Here is an 18,663-nt window from a genome sequence, read left to right on the forward strand (position 1 = left end):
TTAATCAAAGAGATGTGGTCAAAACACACAGGAATAAATAAATGGACCTGAACTTAAGATTCTTCTTTCTAAATAGTTTAAAACCATTTTAAATGTTTGTTGTTTCGGGGGCCAGATAGCCAAGCAGTTATTTCGTGTGCCCCGTGTAAGGAGGCTGAAATCCTCATTGCAGCAGCATGTCATCCCCCGCTCTCTCCTCCCAACATTTCCCGTCTCTATACCAATAAAAGTATGTTGTTTAGTACATGCTCTGATTTATGTCAAAGGAAGCACTGCCATGTGTTATAAATAGTTCGCGTTTGACTTAAAAAAAAGAAAAGAAATTGAATAAGTAAAAGTTTCACAACTATTAGTTTGCTATAATAAGCTGGACTGTTCATACCAAACGTTTCTGCGCGTTGCAAAATAACATCTGAGTGTGCTGAATTAAGACATTTAGCTTTTTATTACATGACTTTATATTTGCACTAGGTGTTTATGATATTTCGTTCAATTGTACTTTGTACAGTTAGGCTTAAATATTGAGGCTTTAAGTAAACTGGGCACACTGGTAACTTTTTAATGGGATGGTGCATCCACACTTGTTTGACTTGTTTGAGGTTTGTTGCACCAGCTAAGATCTGTTTGAAGTTATGTTGTAAGTCCACACTTAACCCTGAGATGAAACTAATTCTAACTTAAGTTGAATCATTGTTTGGTTCCATCACAGAGAGATGTACAGTATGTTCATCTTCACTGGTAGAGTTTATAACATAATAACTAACCAAAATATTGTCACATCCTGCGGCCAATCAGTGAAAAGCATTTTTTTTAAAGCACAACTGTACACAACAGTGCTGCAAATAACTTCTGTTAACTGCTGTTTATGCTCAAACAGCAAGACGAAGGGGTGAAATCTTCAACTAAAACACGAGTGAATTTTACAGTACTCTGTTGTGCACTGAATGCATTTTTCAAGGTGTAAATGAACATAATTAAAATGCAGATCATAAATACAGTGCGCTTTATAGTAAGTTCAATGTGCATTAGGACACATCGTGGGTAAGTTAAAATCTGCCTCGATGTAGCACGCAACCATTAACATAACTGTACAAGAACATCACATTATGCCAGCAGTACAGAAGCATAAACAGAGCGCCTGAAGGGTTCACTATCCATGTGCAGATTTCACCTTTGATCTTTCTGCTTAGCCTTATATTTATTTACTCTGGACCTTCATTCAGAATTTTAAACATCCATAATTTCGTATGCAGGGCTCCAAGCAATCCCTCTTGATATGCTTCCAAACTGTCTTGCCATAATGTGGTAGGTTAAAGAAACGGCTATCGACCGCTGACCTTCAGTGTCTGTGTGTAGGTGGCTAGCTCTTGTGTTTGTGTGTGTGTGCGCAGGTGAGTGTGAGGCACTCTCAGTGGACGCTCAGCTAATTTCTGTCGGCCTTGCACCAGCTGGGTCCACTTCCCTGCTCCTCCCCACCACAGGTTTCCCCTGCCTTGTCCGCTGTCTCTCCTGATCACAGAGAGATTAATGTCAAGTGATTGGCAGACGTGTTCTCACTTAGCACTCCGGTCATAGTGCCCCGGGGTCTCTGCTAGTCGTAAAGCAATGGTGGAAGTGCCATTGTGGCTTTCACTGTCATTTAGCCAGAACCCAGACACAGCAGAAGGAGGATGAAAAGTGCCAAACGGCCGCATTGAATTATGAGCTCTACTCAGCCCCTGCCATATATACAACCCAGCATGGGGAGCCATTTCCTGCTGAAATGCCTCTTGCTGCAGATCACTGAGGTAATATTTCCCGCAATGCAACTAGAGCGGTTATGGTCCGCAGGCAATCTCACCTGACGCAGCTTTTGCCTACGGACGACTTGCATGAAAGACGAGGCATCGGCTTGCCGTGAAATTACCCTTTTTATCACACCATGGTTAAAAAGGTGAGGTGATTTTTAATGAGGACAACAAGTATAACTTTTCACAGCAGCCTGCACAGCCTTCATGTGCATAATTACAGACACAATTGAAATAGTTCATTCGAGTAATATAACCTATTATAAACTTATATTACAGCGCTCAAATGAAGGTCGTCCATCTTGAGTGGACGTGTCCTTCCACTCGAAGGAAATAGGCATTGGGGATATGCGGTCTGGATCTTTGTGTGTGTGTGTGTGCGTGTGTGTGTGTGTGTGTGTGTGTGTGTGTGTGTGAGAGAGAGAGAGAGCGTTTGTGTGTACGTGTGTGTGTGTGTGAGAGAGAGTTTGTGTGTGTGTGTTCCTTGCTGACATTTTGCTGATACAGAGCAATATTGGCACCCCAGCAGACTCTCTGGTGCTCTGTCCTGGAGGGCAGCCAAAGACAGAAAGAAATAGAGAGAAAGAGAGAGAGCGAGAAAGAGAGAGAAAGAGAGAGACATGGCAAGTGACAAGTTTTAAATATCAGCTCATTAGCCACCTGTAAACCCATCTAATGAGCGCTCATGGATTTTTCATTCCCTTTAATTGGTTGGAGGTATAGGAGGAAGGCGAGTGCACTTGCTTGTTTCCCCTCAGGTTTGTTGTACTTGCCAAAGCTTTAATGCACACACAGACGACTCCAATAGCCAAGCGACATCCACCACCTCCACCTCACACAAACCTGGATCAATTTGAGCAAAATGAAAGTAACCAGAAGCTCCATTAGGCTTGCAATGTGCATTTGGACTTATTACCAACTTACACAATTGTTATGGGCATCAAAACTGTGACATGTCCAGAATGATAAGGATATAGTTTCTGGTATGAATGTGTCTCATAAACATTATATACAGAGGTGTTCTTCACACATATCTGTTGATTTACAATGAGCTGGGTCCGCTCATATGTTCAAAATTCATCTTAAAAACAGAAAAAGAAAAATGAGTTTGCACCTTATCTTATCGAATGACTGAATTTGTTCTGTTGATTTTTTATTCTCATGTTCCCACCGGATCACATTTGATCTAATGTTCATCTTCGTCGCAATTTCACCCGGGGCCTGTAGCTACTACGAAGCCTGTTTTTCAGTCATCAAGGTAACTTCAGGGTTAACTCTGGGATTTGAGTACAACACTTGGTTCACTTCTGACCGGGGTAGACTGCCATGGTAACCAATGCCTGACACCTAATCTGCTCCGGAGCTGGTTATGTATATATTGTATCTAATATATAAAATGGGGCCTTGCATGAAGATGCTATTTGTTTACACCAACTGTTGTATTTGATTGACGCCTCAGCTGTTAACTGTGTGTGTCAATAATCCTGAAGGCTGATGAATGATCAAAGAGCAAGAAGAAACGTGTTTGGTGAGACCTTGTTTTGATCAACAGATGATGTTACAAACTCAGTTACTGTGGAAAACATGCAGAACAAAAGACAATCATAGGAGCTGTTACAGGGCGCTAAGCTGTTTCTTTATTAACCATAAGCCATATGGTCATCTCTGGAATAATACACTGTAATTATACCTTTCGTGCATCCTCATGCATGCCTATTTGATTTTCTGCCCGTAGTTATTTCAACACTCATGAAGTCTGTTAATTATATTATCTTTGTGTTGTTGTTTTATAAAGTGTTTTTATGATGTGCAGATGTGAGTCAGTGTGTGTGTGTGTGTGTGTGTGTGTGTGTGTGTGTGTGTGTGTGCGTGTGTGTGTGCGTGTGTGTGTGTGCGTGTGTGTGTGTGTGCGTGCGTGTGTGTGGGTGGTTGTTCATTACTCTTACAGCATCATTAATTGCTCCAAATCAAATATATATAAATTATCTCTACCTTGAGAAACCTTTCCATTACATTACCAAATATGGGGGCGCCTCTATTCTAGAGGTTATGATGCGCGCCCTATGTACAGAGGCTGTAGTCCTCGTTGCAGCGGCCGTGGGTTTGAATCCGAATTTTGCCCCTTTCTGCATGTCATTCCCCACTCTCTCTCCTCCCAGTTTTTAAATGACCAAATGAGGATTTTCTATGACAATAAAGTTGTCATTTGACTGTTATATCCCAACCAAACATGGATTTGTATAACGCAAAGAAGATCAAATATTTCACAGGTAACATGTTAAGATATTTTCATATGCTTTAAAGCCTCACCAGTGTCGAAAGTCATCGAAAGACAAAAAAAGAAGGGAAGATAAGCTCTTGATATCCAATCTTTTTTTGATCACCATAAACTACATGAACAGCCGCTGCAGCTATATCATCTGAACTGTTATTCACTGCTCCTTCACATGGAGCAGGCTCTGTTTTCTGTACACGATCAATCGTACAGAACATTGTTCTTTCAAGCCAAGTCCTATTCTTTTCCATGGCAGAGGAGCGTCTTTGATTCCTGACAGCCCTGACACTTTCCTAAATTCTGCCACGGCTCCTCCTGTCAATAGCATCTGCGTTACTATTTCTCCCTCTCTGAGATCTTACAGGATAGGAATCAAGCACGTTCAAAGGCTCCCTGCTGAGAAACATGATTTCAAAGGTGCTCAAAATCTCATGTCTACATACCAGGGCAAATCAAAGTAAAGTATATTTCATTTTCTGTATATGACAAAACAAAAGATAGAGGGCATCAATGATGTACTCCCTATTCTTTTCTGTAAGGAGAGAATGAGTTCTGTTTTTTTTCTGACATATTTTTTTTTCTTCATCTTTACACAAAGGAACATTTTTCCTCATTCAGCACACCATTTTATTCCCCAATCCAATGTTTCCTTAGCCAGTGGTTCAAAAGGCAGGTCATGATGTAAAAAGAACTTTATGGAAATGGGGGATGAAGCAACAGAGTCCAACGCAACAATGAGAGTTTTCTGCTTTTATATCAATGCTATTGCACGTATATTCACAATATCAACGAATGAGCGGTAAACACAACACTTGCAAGCTAGAAAAGAAGAATAAATAAACTGCTTCATTGAGTGCACGACGATTGCTGAAGTTGCTCACTGTGATAATACACTCGTGAATTTTCCTGAATATTACCTGCTGCGTTCACACACCAGTTTTCACGCTAATTAAAAATGTTTCTGTTAAAAAAATTGGGGTTCACACGTGCAGGAGTTGTGTGTGTAGCAATAAGATAAAATACCATAAGTGGGTAAACTAGTCAGCCAGGGTTTCCACACATCAAATCTGTAAAAAGAAAAATCAGGTCAGAATCTACTACAATTTAGGAATGACAATAATTTTGTGGTTCAATCAGGAGAGACAAGTAAGTACTGTAAAAAAAGTATTACAAATGATGTCATGGCAATTTGTCTTGACACAAGGTCTCTATGGTGTACCTACACACTCTATGGGGTGATTTCTATGATTGGAGGATGTCTATTCTGAGAGGCAACAGAACAAATCCCCCACTGGAGTCAAGATACAAGTTGTAATGGTTTTGGGTCCATACCTCTTGGTAAACACATCAGCCTTACAAAGTCTGGTTGTTCGACAACTGTTCATCAAACATGAGCAAAATAGTTTCCACACAAACCGTCTCCTCACTGCTGTGTTGAGAGGCAAAAAGGACTCCATGGTGGAGCAGTTGTTAGTGCATGCGCACCATGTATGGAGGCTATAGTCACCCAAGCGGGAGGCCCAGGTTCAAATCCAACATGTGGCTCCTTACCCGCATGTCAATCCCTACTCTCTTTACCGGATTTCCAACTCTATCCACTGTCCTATCGCTCTAATAAAAGGCACAAAAAGCCCAAAAACAAATCTTTGTAAAAAAGAAAAGAAGAAAAGAAGGGACGTATAGGAGCTTGGTTACAGCCATTCATCCATAGCACAAGCGCCGTTTAAAACTAACTCCAAGGAAACAAGGAGCCATCTAGTGACATTGTTCCCCTAGTAACATAGCAACACAGTATGTCTTAAAGGTGCATTCCACCATTTCGACTGTTGTTGGTGGTAGCTGATGACATGCGGAAACCATATGGGCAAAGAGTTGATGGCTGATGATTCTGAGAAGAAGAGCAGTGATGGAGAGGTGGAAAGGTGCACAAAGCGTCAATATTAAGGAACTAAAGGCAGAAAAAAATATATATTTAAAAAGGGAGAAGAATGATGATAGGCGACAAATTCAGCTGGGAAAAATGTTTGAAGTGTTCTGTTCAAGATGATCCGGCCTATTTTGGCAAAAGGTGAAATTGATTTACTTCCTGGATGGAACGCTGGATAATTTATTACTTGGGCATGCTAAAGTATAACATGTTGTTGTCTGCATTGAAGTCAATGCCAATGGACTAGGGATTACTGGGATTAGATATGAATTGTGCTGGTTGGCTGCTGTGTAATTAGGGTTTTTAATTGAATAGAAAGACTTTCAAGGGCCAGTGCATATTTTTGACTTGGAAAAAGAAGTCATAAAGAACATAATGGTTTAGGGGCAAAAGTAGCTCAGTCTGTAGGGACTTTGGGGGTTGGGAACAGGAGGGTTCAAGTCCCAGTGCATACAAAAGTAAGGAAGTTGGTCTGGTGGCTCGAGAGGTGTCAGGTCACCGTCCGAGTACTGGGGCCCCTGAGCAAGGCACGTAGCCCCCACCAGCTCTGATATGCCTGTTTAGGAACCCCACTCTTACATTTCTCTAAAAACGCATATCCACAGGTAGTGTTTGTGAATGTGTTTATTTCGGGCCTATGTGTGAGAAGCATGTCTCTTAATACCAGAATGCAAACCCGAATATTCCTTTGGGGATTACTAGAGTACGTAAAATGAAAAAGTCCCCTATCATTTGTCTCCTTAGCCAAGAAATGATGGTCAAATGGTGAAACAGCATAGGAACAGTATGTTTGTAAATGTTTAATTTTGGAGGGCATGGGACAATGTGTGTTTTTTCATCTCATTCTCAGGACAGATTTACAAATCAAAGAACAAATTAAACTTCACCAAGTTACAAAAAGTGAACCACTGGTCAGTTTCTTATTGAAAGTGGTCCAGTGGAGTTAGCCTGCGGAGAGTTACACTCCAGCTCCCCTCACTCTTTCTATCTTTTTCACTTATATTTTTGACAACCTTCCTAGAGCGAATTTCTCGGGAGATCACACAGAAAAATTTATGAGAGCTGTCACTCAGATGAAGCATTCGTTCTGGGTGTCATTCTTTATCCCCAAGAAATTTGCAGTCTTTCACTCAGTTCTTCTTTTTTTTTTTTGTTTCACTCTTTCTCCTTCCTTTAATGTCCGTCCTCTTGATCTTCAACATGCCCACGGACAAGAGACACAAGCACAAACAATCATTGTGCTCGATGTATACAGACATTTTTTCCTCTCCCGTCCTTACATGTGATCAAACGCGTACTGTTCTGTTGCTGACGCACACAGGTTCTGCATGAAAGAAACCTTAACTTCCTCTCTTTTCCTCCAAGTAGAAGAAGACGGATTTCAGCTAACACGCCATGACAAAAACAATTTCTGACATTTTGATTTTCGCTTTTATGAGAATTCTTCATTTTTATCTTTTTTTCTTTGAGAGAAAAATCATCTGCACATGCTGAGCTGATAAAAAAAAGTCCCTCCTTTCCTCAGTTACCGATAGCCTGCAGATAAGCACAGTATTACAAAAAGGTGATTTGATATATACAGATTTTATTACACCCCCCAATCATTATCATAATTTTACGGGTTTCACGTCACATTTGTTATGGTAAATGTGGGTCTGATGGCTGTGCCGTGCCTCAGCCCTGACATCTCAAATCTGTTTTGCCACATCCTGTCATGATCCATCAGTTTAATTCGAAAGATCACAATCGTACTTAGCCACAAGCATGGATGCTGTTATTCAATAGGAAGGCCATGTTTCATTCCTCATCTGTCAAGGAACCAGAAAGAAGACGCAAGGGGGGGATGCATCTCAGCTTCTGCCAGAGCAAAACGGCTCACTCATGAGACCAGCCACTCAGAGATCTGTGAGGTCACAGGAATGCAAATGACTTTAAATGTCAAAGGTCAACATCTTGCAACCCATGCTTCCTGCCACTCATAAGAGGATATGCAGAAGAATGGCATGGGGCATAAGAAAAGAATGTGCTGAAGTGGATGGAAAGTTATTGGCACTTTTTTGAAATACATTCACACAAAAAACTGATGGGCGTACCTCCACCCAAGTCTGAATAGCCATGCAGATATTCAGACTATTAAAATAATTATCTTAGATCAGCATTTTTCCATTATATATAAATGAGAGAAGCCCCTCAATAGCTCACAAATCGTTTTAATTTAGTTTTTCTGGTGAACAACTGTGTTTTCCACAAAGTTAAACAGCTCGCTTCAAGGTTCTCTCTGGAGGTTTTGAGCTACAGAGAATTCTTCCATGAGTAGGGGTCTGTTGAGTTTGGATGGACAAGCTGCACATTAAAGCAAAGAGCGAAACACTATTGGTTTGATCTACAGGCTGCAGTAAGGCACACTGTTTTACAGTAATGGCCAAAAAAGCCATTTACTATTGATATAAACTATTTTGTGAGAATGTTAACAACTTAAGTTAATCAAGAAAACTAAACAGCTGTTTTCCATGTATTTAAAAAATGGCTCTGTATTAAAAAATGCTCCTTTATATCTTGTAAAACGTTACTCTACTGTAAATAATACTCCAGTAAATAAAATGACTTACTATGAAGTAAACTTGCATCGAGGAGACAGGGTTTTGGGGTTGCAGCTGTAATATGTTTTGACCACTGTGTGTAAAGTCTGGGCTCCAGCTGAGAAAAGAACTCGGCTTCCTTTTCTCAGAACGTCTTGGGAAGAGATTTGATTAAAACTATTGAGCTGGTTGCTCCTGTCATTAAGCACTTGTCTGGACAGAGATGTTCACTGGTCTTTGTAGACCAAGTAATCAATTTGTCTGCTCTGACGGACAGTATTAATGTGAACCTTGCAACCTTTGATTTAAATGTAATTTAGGCCGTTATTTAGCCCTGGATTGATTCTAATCTTCCTTCATGAAATCGCTACAGTCGTTCAGAGATCTGGCTAAACTCAAAAGTATTCTAAAACACCTCTAAGGAAGGCTAATTATGTTTTATCAGGTTTTAAAGTCCACTTTATGTTGGTGCTAGGCTTAATCCCTGTCCTGGAAATTGGCCAGTATAAGTCATAAAGTTAGCCAAAGAATGTTCAACCTGTAATTTGCATGCTGGCCCCGTGTACCAGCTTAGTTAGCTTATGCCTCAGGCAGCCTGTGCCAGTGAATCCTCCAAAGAAAGGTCTACTTCAGCACAGTTAGGAAAGACCAAAAAAAAAAAAAGTTGCTTTGAAAGTCCTCCAGCATGGTGTGGAGTTTCCCCAATGTTTCATGATGTCCGATGACATTTAGATAGAAGCAAAGGGCTCTCTGTTGGAGTTCATTAATAACAGTTCATGACACACAGTGAAGGCAGATAACGTGAAGTTTTCCCTTGGAAAGGTCAAGTGGCTCTCATGCAATTACCGAGTAACGGGCCATATCCAGAATGTGGCAGAATCCCTTGTAAAAAAAAAAAAAAGAAGGCAGATAATATTAATTTTATATAAACTACATATTTGAACAGTGAAAACCAAAGAATACATCGATCAGCTTGTTGAAAGCGTCTCAGCTGTTCACGATTCAACACAAAGAGCTCAGAAGGCTGAACCAACATTTTAGAAACAATATCGTAGTCATGCTCTGGTTACAGGATTTCTTTGGTGCATATTTCAAATATTTCTGTGTATTTTTGTATTTACATCTGTTTAAATCATGTGTATGGATTCTTATTTCTGTAAATCTCAGCTAAACAAAGTACAAGCATCAACATCATATTGTATCCTGTCATATGCTCGGTGAACAAAAACTAATGCTTAGATCTGCATGTACCATGAAAGCCTGTGTAAATGTCATCAAACATGTTGTATACAGTACACATACACACTGCAGTTCAAAAGAAATTAAGCCATATTTGTTCGGCACTTTGTTCTTCTCTGCTCTTTTGTTGATAAGGTGAATATGCAGATCTACACGTATTGACATAAAGGCAGAAAGCGTCATCATAGTGTTGGACTCTTTAGCTATGTCGTTCATTTTACGCCAATGCCTGTTTGAAATTTTCATGAAAATGTCAACACTGCTTATGTAAAAACGGCTTCATTACAAATATGCCCCAAGTTCTTTTTAAACCATTTTTTGTGGCACTAAGGAATTACATAAGCTTAACACTTAGTACATTTGATCCACAATGTTGTCCTTTAAACATTTAAAGGAGGTTTCTTAGACCTGAAGCGTTAATATTTGGGTGATTTGGGTGGCTGTGGCTCAGCAGGTTGGAAGTTAAAGCCCCAGCTCTTCATGTTGTCCTTGAGAATTGGCCACTATACATAGAAGTTTATAAGTACAGTCCATTTTATACAATTAAAAAAATCCAGCCGACATTTGGAATTGAGCACATGCTGTGAATGCTGAAGTACTGACAGACGCACACCGAGACAATATAACTGGGCTATTTCTACCACATCAATACAATTTGCCATTTCAAAGTTCAATATTAGCAAAGATATTGACGGTCTGTATTTTAGTCACCATGGTTCCTTCGTGACCTCTGTGCTTCCCTTCTGCAAACAATACTGACTGTCGAATGTGACCTTTATCATTATTCTTCTCCGTTGTTGGCAAAAGGAAAAAAGTTGACAGCATGAATCAAAGTCCAGCCATGTATTGTAATGAACAACTTATTTATGTTCTGTGTCTATTTATGGAGAACCTTTGTGTATTTTCTCTCTTTTATCTCACTAATTATATTGAGTATGTGAATCTGCGACTCTTAAACTCAGTGTCTGTCTGGCTCTCTTTCTTTCTCCCTCTCATTATCCGCAAACCCGCCAATAATGCCGCGGCATCAGAGCACAGAAAACTTTTACCAGTCATCTCGCACCTCGAGACTTTTTGCAAATTGTGACACTTTCAGCACAGATGTGACAACGAGACAGCGAGTCAGTGGACCTGCCATGAAAGCGGAGCTGTTTCTAAATGAATGTGCTATTGATTAAAAGGAAACAGTTCTCTGTGACCTTTGAGGAAACATTTCACATAGCTCTTTCTTTATCAGTAGGATGGAGCTCAAACAGCATGAAGCATGGCTTTTATTCGAGTTATAAAAATGCAACTCCAGCTTGCCAAGAAAGAAATTCTAATAAACGTCAGCCGAGCCTCTCTTTTCTTTTCTCTATCAATGAAACACAACCTTATTCTATCCATGTAATGTCAAGGCTGTGAATGAGGATATGGCACTTCAGAGAATCAGGGTGGTAATGAACTGTCGTCACCAACACTAGTATTGGCATACTGTCAGGTCCTTTCAATATTCACTTTGTAGCGAGCTGTGAGCCAGACATGGCAAAAGTCCATAAATTCTCCAGTCAAATATAAAAGAACAGATACTTAAGAAGACTCTGCGGGAAGTAAAAGGACTAATTGAATTTCTTCACTGAAGTAAAATTGAAAAAATACAGGCTCCAAAAATGTCCTAATTTCTACTGGTTGTTTCTGTGCATAAATGATTAAATGTCCTGTAATATTTGGGAGTCTATAAAACTTAAATCCTAACTTCGGAGCTACACACCTGATGATTTTCAAATCTGAACCGATTAAAAAAGAAAATTGGAGAACACAAACATAAGGACAGTTTAAACCAATTTTTCACATTACAATCTTCAGGACGCACTCACTAGACTATTCAGCCAGACCGCTAGACCACAGACCAATATTACGCTTTTACGTAATCACTGTGAATTTACAAAGGCACAATGACTGGAGCTTAGCGCTGTTGACAACATTTGACTGTTAAAAGAAATAAGGATGACATTTTGGTCAGAAGAAAATACTTACATATTTACTGGACATGATCAGCACAGAGAACAGACAATTCAGCTGGTCCACGAGGGGACCAAAACTGACACAGACTGAAAGCTCCTCACAGAGGCTTCAAGCTACTAGTCTGTTTTGAATTAAAGATGTTAAAGTACATATATCAATGTAAGAATGAAGGGAGTAACAAAAATGTCTGTCTGAAATGAATTACAGAAACCTAAAAATGTTGCTCCCCACCGGATTGCTGATGGACGGTCTACCTCCCTCCACCCCCTTGCTCTCTATCCCTCTTCCTGCATCTTATCCCATCTCTCCCCCTATCCCTTTCCAAGCCCGGCGCAGTCTAGGCCTGTGAAGACTGTTTCGTCATGAGCCGGGGATCCGGCCAAAGATTTCTGCCTTTTAATAAGGCAGTTTTTTCTTACCACTGTAACTTTTGCTGCTTTGCTAAAGTGCTCATGATGGATAGGCCGGATCTTTGTAATATAACAATAAATAAGGTCTTTTACCTGCTTTTTGTAACATAAGAATGAGTAAGGTCTTTTTACCTGCTCTTTTGTAATGTTAACAGACAAAGAGTAAGGTATTTTACCTGTTTCTTGTAAAGTGTCTCGAGATAACACTTGTTATGAGTTGACGCTATAAAAATAAAAATTGATTGATTGATTGAATTGATTGCTGTTTTCCTCCCAGACACTAGAGAATAGGGCCAAGTAATACAAGTCCAAAAACATTTTAAATATGATATTCACTGATCTGCTTTTGGACCGTTTATGGTATAGAGTGGTGAAAGAACATTATTCTTGAACAGTGTAACTTCAGAGTTGCTCTCATTTTGCATCTGCCAACAAAAGTCTGGTGTCAGCCCGTTTTCCCCGCCAACAAGACATATTAGCTTGATATTTTCCCATTCCTGACAGAGATAATACTGTATATATTTAACATGCATGGTATGTACACCATTTGGCACAGAACAGCTCCTCAGGTCTCTGGTGAATAGCAGAAGAAGTAGGCTTTTCTAACCCACAGTAAGTTTCAGCCCTTTGGGAGGTAACTGTCTTATGAGCAGATATTTAGTTGTGGAAACATTGTGGGTCAGAATGAATAAGTAATACAACACAGCATTAAGAAAGAAGAAGTTGGCTTAATATTTCATCCCTCCAGCTCTCCGCTGTGACCTCAAATTTGGACTGCTACCACAGACTGGTGGCAAATCCAAAAAATAAAATGAATATGAATTAAATTGTTGCCGCTAGAGTTAAAGCTGTTCCAACTTTAGTGCGCTCGAATGGAAACTGTGAGGAAGATTATTAATGCAGCAAACATTAAAAAGGTCATTTTAAACTTTGAATGTGATGCAAATGCTCTGCTTTTAAGCTTGATCTTCAGTTGTCTCAAGTCTTTAAAGAAGGATTTGGAATAATTAACTGTACTTATTACTATTACTATTTTATTATGTCACCCATTGGTTTCTGAAATGGCATAATGAAGCGGTCTTCATATTTGAAAACTATCTCTGTCTAACTTTTGATCAATCTATTAACAGGCAAGGAATTGGAGTCAAGGCAGTCATGCCAAACAGCTTTAACAGGTCCACCTCACCAGTCTGATCAACCAAGCCCTAATATACAAATGAATAACTCTTAGCCTGGTTTGAAGAAACATCCAAGGATACGCTGGGACACATCATCAGTGATGTATCCTGAGTTCATCGGTTGTGTTCCAGGTCTCAGAATCTCCGACACCCTCCATCAGGCGACCCAGCAAGGGTTGATCAGGCCCTGGCTTGTGCCCAGCAGCATTGGCCCATGGTTCAGATCTCTTGATCCAAAGCCACCTGGAGGCCCTCTCTGCGGCCTCAATGGTGGTCTTGATGGCTCTCCTTTTGGCAGCTCCTGTTATACCAAGCAATGCAAAGACTCTGCATTCCCCTCCTCCATGCGATCTTACTAGGGGACCGTCAGCTCTATTCTGTACTATGTAAGCACCATGTCTGTCCTCAATGAAGTTGGGGTAACATGGTCTGGGAACTTGAGCTGCCTGCCCAAGTCAAATCGTAGTTCCCAGTCCGATGCTGATGTGAGCAGGCCGGCTGATGGTGTTGTCGTTGGCTGCGGTTGCTCTTCAGCTCCGACCAAGGTGATGTATGTCTTTGTTTGGGCATACTTGTTGGCAACTGCTCTTGAAATGGCTTCTGCTACTGCTTTGAGCACCTGGTCATGCCTCCAGCAGAAGCGACCATCTCCAAGAGCTCTTGGGCAGTTGTCAGGATGTGCGCCAGGGAACCCTTGCCAGGGCAAAGAGGACATGCAGGACGCTCACTCTCGCCCCGGGTATAGAGATTCTCTGGGCTAGGCAACACGTCATACAAGGCTTGGACCATGAACTTGATAAGCTGTGGTTCAGCCTGCCAGATGTCATTCCAGGTTAACTTCCTCTCCAGTGCTCCCTCCCACCTTTTCCATGCTCCTTGCTGCCGCATACCCACCATTCTGCTGGTTTGCTCTTCCTCCACACCTGTCCGCACCTCCTCCAGGACCAGCTAGCGTCTGTCCTTGCCACAGGCTTTATCATATTGAGGCTGCTCGCCCAGTTGCCACTGTGCCCACGAGATCCCTGTGTCTAAGACATGACTCAGCTAGCTCCAGACCTGCCTGGCCTCACCAGTCTTAATATATTCCAAACAAATTAGTTCTAAATAATTCACACAAACACACACACACACACACACACACACACACACACACACACACACACACACACACACACACACACACACACATTTCAGTACAGTTTGTACCAAGAAAGAGATTAACTTTTCAGACCAAAAACCTTTTCTGTTAAAATGTGCATTTAAACATGGGTATCAATGGGACCTCGGGGCTTTTGCAGCCAGCCTCAAGCGTACTCCTAAGGAACTGCACTTTTTTCAACTTCTGCTTTGGCTTAATTTTTCAGCGCTAGAGTTTGCAACTTGAGTTTCATTCAATCAGACTTTTGTTTGCAACAGGGTCATTGACCGTTCTTAAGGTTGAAGTTTTTTCCATATTTTCAGTTTGTAAGCAAGAGGCTACATGCACCATTATAGGAAAGGGGAGTCAAAAAGAGCTCCTCCCCGCTGTGAAACAAAACAGAAATAATCAATAGCAGCTCTGGAGGTCTTTCATAACATGGATGGAAATTGGGGTGGATGCTTGACCTTCATGTTTTATATTTTGTACCACTCGTGATTTAAAATAATTGCTCACCACTCAGTTTGCCTCAATCTCACATGCTGTCTAGTAGATGCTTCAAAAACAGCCTTTCACTGAAAAGACATCAATAACCTTCTCTGGTACACACAGGGTCTCCAGCATTGTGTCCATCCATGTTAACATGAATCAGAAATGGATGATGAAAGCCTGTGGTGCCATTATGGTTCTTGTCTGTCAAAGTCTGCAACAGAGAGTTCATTTTCTGGACATCTGCATGCAAGTTTTTCCCCTGCCAATTCCTTGTTAAGGCACGTTAAATCATTTGTAGAACTCAATGTTAAAGGACTTTTATAGATGGGCTACTGATAGAGAGACTGATTGCTCGGTTTCGAGCTGCATTGCTCAGGCTGTGAAGAATGGCTTGGAAGATAAAATGAAGGTTGAGTAATGACAACAAATAAAGAGACAAGATGCTGAGCAAAGTAAAAATTGTAAAACTGAACATGCACTGAGGGAACAATGAATTGTGGCCTTATGCATCTACAACTCATCATTCCAAAAGCCTCAGAAAGATTCAGAATAGATTGAAATGAAGAAAAGTTGATGTCTATGAAACAATTAACATCAGACGTTGGTTGGTATGAAAGCGGATGTATTTTAATGGGAAAACAACTCAGCTCAGCTTCCACACTGGTTGAAGACTGAAATGCTGCCAGATTGTTTCCACTTTTCAAGTGTGCCTCCCACCTCCGAGCTCTTGCGCTTCAGCCACACCAACCAGCCTCTCTCCACTCGCCTTCCCCAACCAGCATGCAGTATATCCACGTCTTGAGTGCTTTGCATCAGATTCAGAAATCATAACACAATCATATGTAGTTGTTGGCTTTTTTATGCCAAGTAACCAATAACGAGTGCTTTTCAATTTTATGGATTGTTACAGTGTTTTAAAAGTAACTCAACTTTCTGTGCTTTGGTCAATAACATATTGTGTCATAGAATTAAAAGAGGACATATTATACCAACATACATATAACATAACATAACATATTCACCTTTTCAAACAGTCCCCTGTGGTCTAAATGAAACATCTGTGCTGTACTTTGGTCAAAATATAACATGAATCAAACACTAGAGGAGGTTTGTGAGCCTGTATAAAGCAGCTCTCTCAGAGCGCTCCGTTTTGGTGTGCGTGTCTCTTTAAATGCAATGAGCACCACCCTGAGTTTTCCTGATAAACATCACTCCTTCGCTAGTGAGAATAAAAATGGCGGACATGAGCAAATGTTTTTCTCTCAGCTGGGGGTGGAGTCCATGGGTGGAGATATCAGGGGAGGAGAGGGAATTTTTTTAACCAGAATCCCTCTGTGATGTCACAAGGAGAGTACATTTGAAACAGAGCATTTTTCTCTGTGTTGTAAGACTTATGCAGACTACAAACAAAAGACTGGATGGGTTTATTTCACATTTTGTGGGTCAGTAGACACTCAGGTTACCCAAATATATGTTCAAAAAACACTGTAGAAGTGGATTTTTTATAATATGTCCCCTTTAAGTCTTGTTCTGAATCTTTATTGGAAAAGTATTCAGCTCTATTAATAGTTACTATGACCAAGTTCATGAAGAAGCAGCAGCAACAATATACAAATGACTCAAGTGTTTCTGTTTTCAGCATCAGAGACCACCGTCATGTTTATTCATACCTCCTGCAGTGAGACTATTGTCTGCAGGTCGCCCCTCTATCTGGTAAATATGCGACGCCTCCAAAATCGGCAGTGCAGTGAGAGGGTCTAGATTCACCACCCTCATTAATAGTCGAAACTAGTGGCACCATCTAATTATGAAGCTCATCCATCAACAGTAACAAGGGCTGTCATCGATATTTAGTTGGGTATAAAAGCCGGCACGCTCTGCTTTATATGCTAAGCGAGACGCCACAAAGAATTTGCAAGTTCCCGATCTTGACACTAATGGCTTTCCATAATTTAATGAATGATGTATTAAACTGAGGCGGGAACATTGCAGAACCGGAGGAACGAGCTGGGAGATACAAACAAAAGTCACTGCCTGTAATTGGCTTGAGAAACTCTTGACCTAAGCGGAGGTAGGAGGGAGGGGAAGGAGGCGGCGTCCTGCCACATCGCCACCTTTTGCTGAGGTGAGCGGGGACTCGGGTGTTGACGTGTTTTTCTGTGCCATGCTGTCATTGAGATTCAAAGGCCGGCTCTGTCTCTAGCTAATTAACACCTCTTAATTATAATGAGTTGACTGATCAGCCGGGCATATTAATGGAAAGAGAGGAGACGATGGATAACAGTTGATGCTATCAGTCATTGCTTTTAAACCACAAAGCAAAACAGTTATACAGCTGTTTCCATAATGAGCATCGTATGCATGGACCCTTTTCTTCTCTGCAGATAAGCTTCCAATAACCCTTACAGTAATGATATGATTTTTCACTCAACAAAAAAGGATAAATCATTCTGAATTGCATGATTGATCCCCACAATAAAACAGGGGTCGTTATTTAAAACAGCTGCTCCTAACATTGTTTTCAGCTACATGTTTATTTTTTATAAGCAGAAATAAAGATTTGTGTGTTGTTACTGGAAGCTTTGCTCTCTTGGGTGGCGAGAAATTATGCACCACCGACACGCGCCCATTGATATTCCTCCTTGCAGGGCTGCAATTCTTTCCACTAATGAAGCCATTATTTTGCCTGTATTAAATTTGGTAGTGTGAGGTTAATGGCTTCATTAGGCAACAAATCGCCATCCGGGGCCTGTGTAATGTACTTTGCCTGTCCTGTCTTGGCCATATTTCATCGTTTGCCATCTATGCGAGTATTGAATTAAAGGGGAAACAGATTAGCCAGGGCTAACAACATGGAATGCTTTTATTGCAGAATGCAATTCGGTGCAACAATTTATAATAACAAGTGGCTCGATGCTGATGATTTAGCACCCTTTGGGCGGGAGGCCAGGACTGATACGTGTCTGAAGTCTGAGAGTAGTAAACTGAAGGAGAAATGTAGAGCCAAACTGAGGGGATGAATGAGAAGAAGCCTCTTTGTCCTCCAGCCTGGTTCTTCTCAGACACACATTGGTTTTCAAAATATTTATTTTGGAGACATTTTCCTGGCAAAAAAATAAAAAATAACTTGGTCTTTTTAGCTGATCATGGAATTAATGTTTCCAGTGTCTCTGTGTAGATCCAGAGAACAAATTAAGCACTTACAAAATGCCCTGAAAAGTGTAGAAAAGGTCCGTCCTTTATGAGAATACATGAGCAAGGTCAGAGGTTCTTGAATATACAAAAACTGTGCAACAATCAATAAGAAATAACCTTGCATTAAAAGCAGTGCTTGTCTTTATTGCGGCCACTTGAACAAGATGTTAACTCTACATTAATATAGTGTTATCTCCTTTCAAAAAACTCATTATGCCTAATGATTTGGCAGTTGCACATTAATGAGGTTTAGATAAACTTTAGCATTAATTCAAGTCCTGTTTTTGTCCATGAGGAGATAAGATAACTCTTTATTAATCCCACAGAGGGGGGACTTAGCAGTTTTACAGCAGAAAAGGTGACAGGAGAACAGTGAAAAAAAAAGAAGAACAAGATGCTACTGCCTGGACCAGTGGTCACTGTAAAGTCTGACAGCAGC

This window comes from Labrus mixtus, chromosome 13 (assembly GCF_963584025.1).
Source record: "Labrus mixtus chromosome 13, fLabMix1.1, whole genome shotgun sequence".
NCBI lineage: Eukaryota > Metazoa > Chordata > Actinopteri > Labriformes > Labridae > Labrus > Labrus mixtus.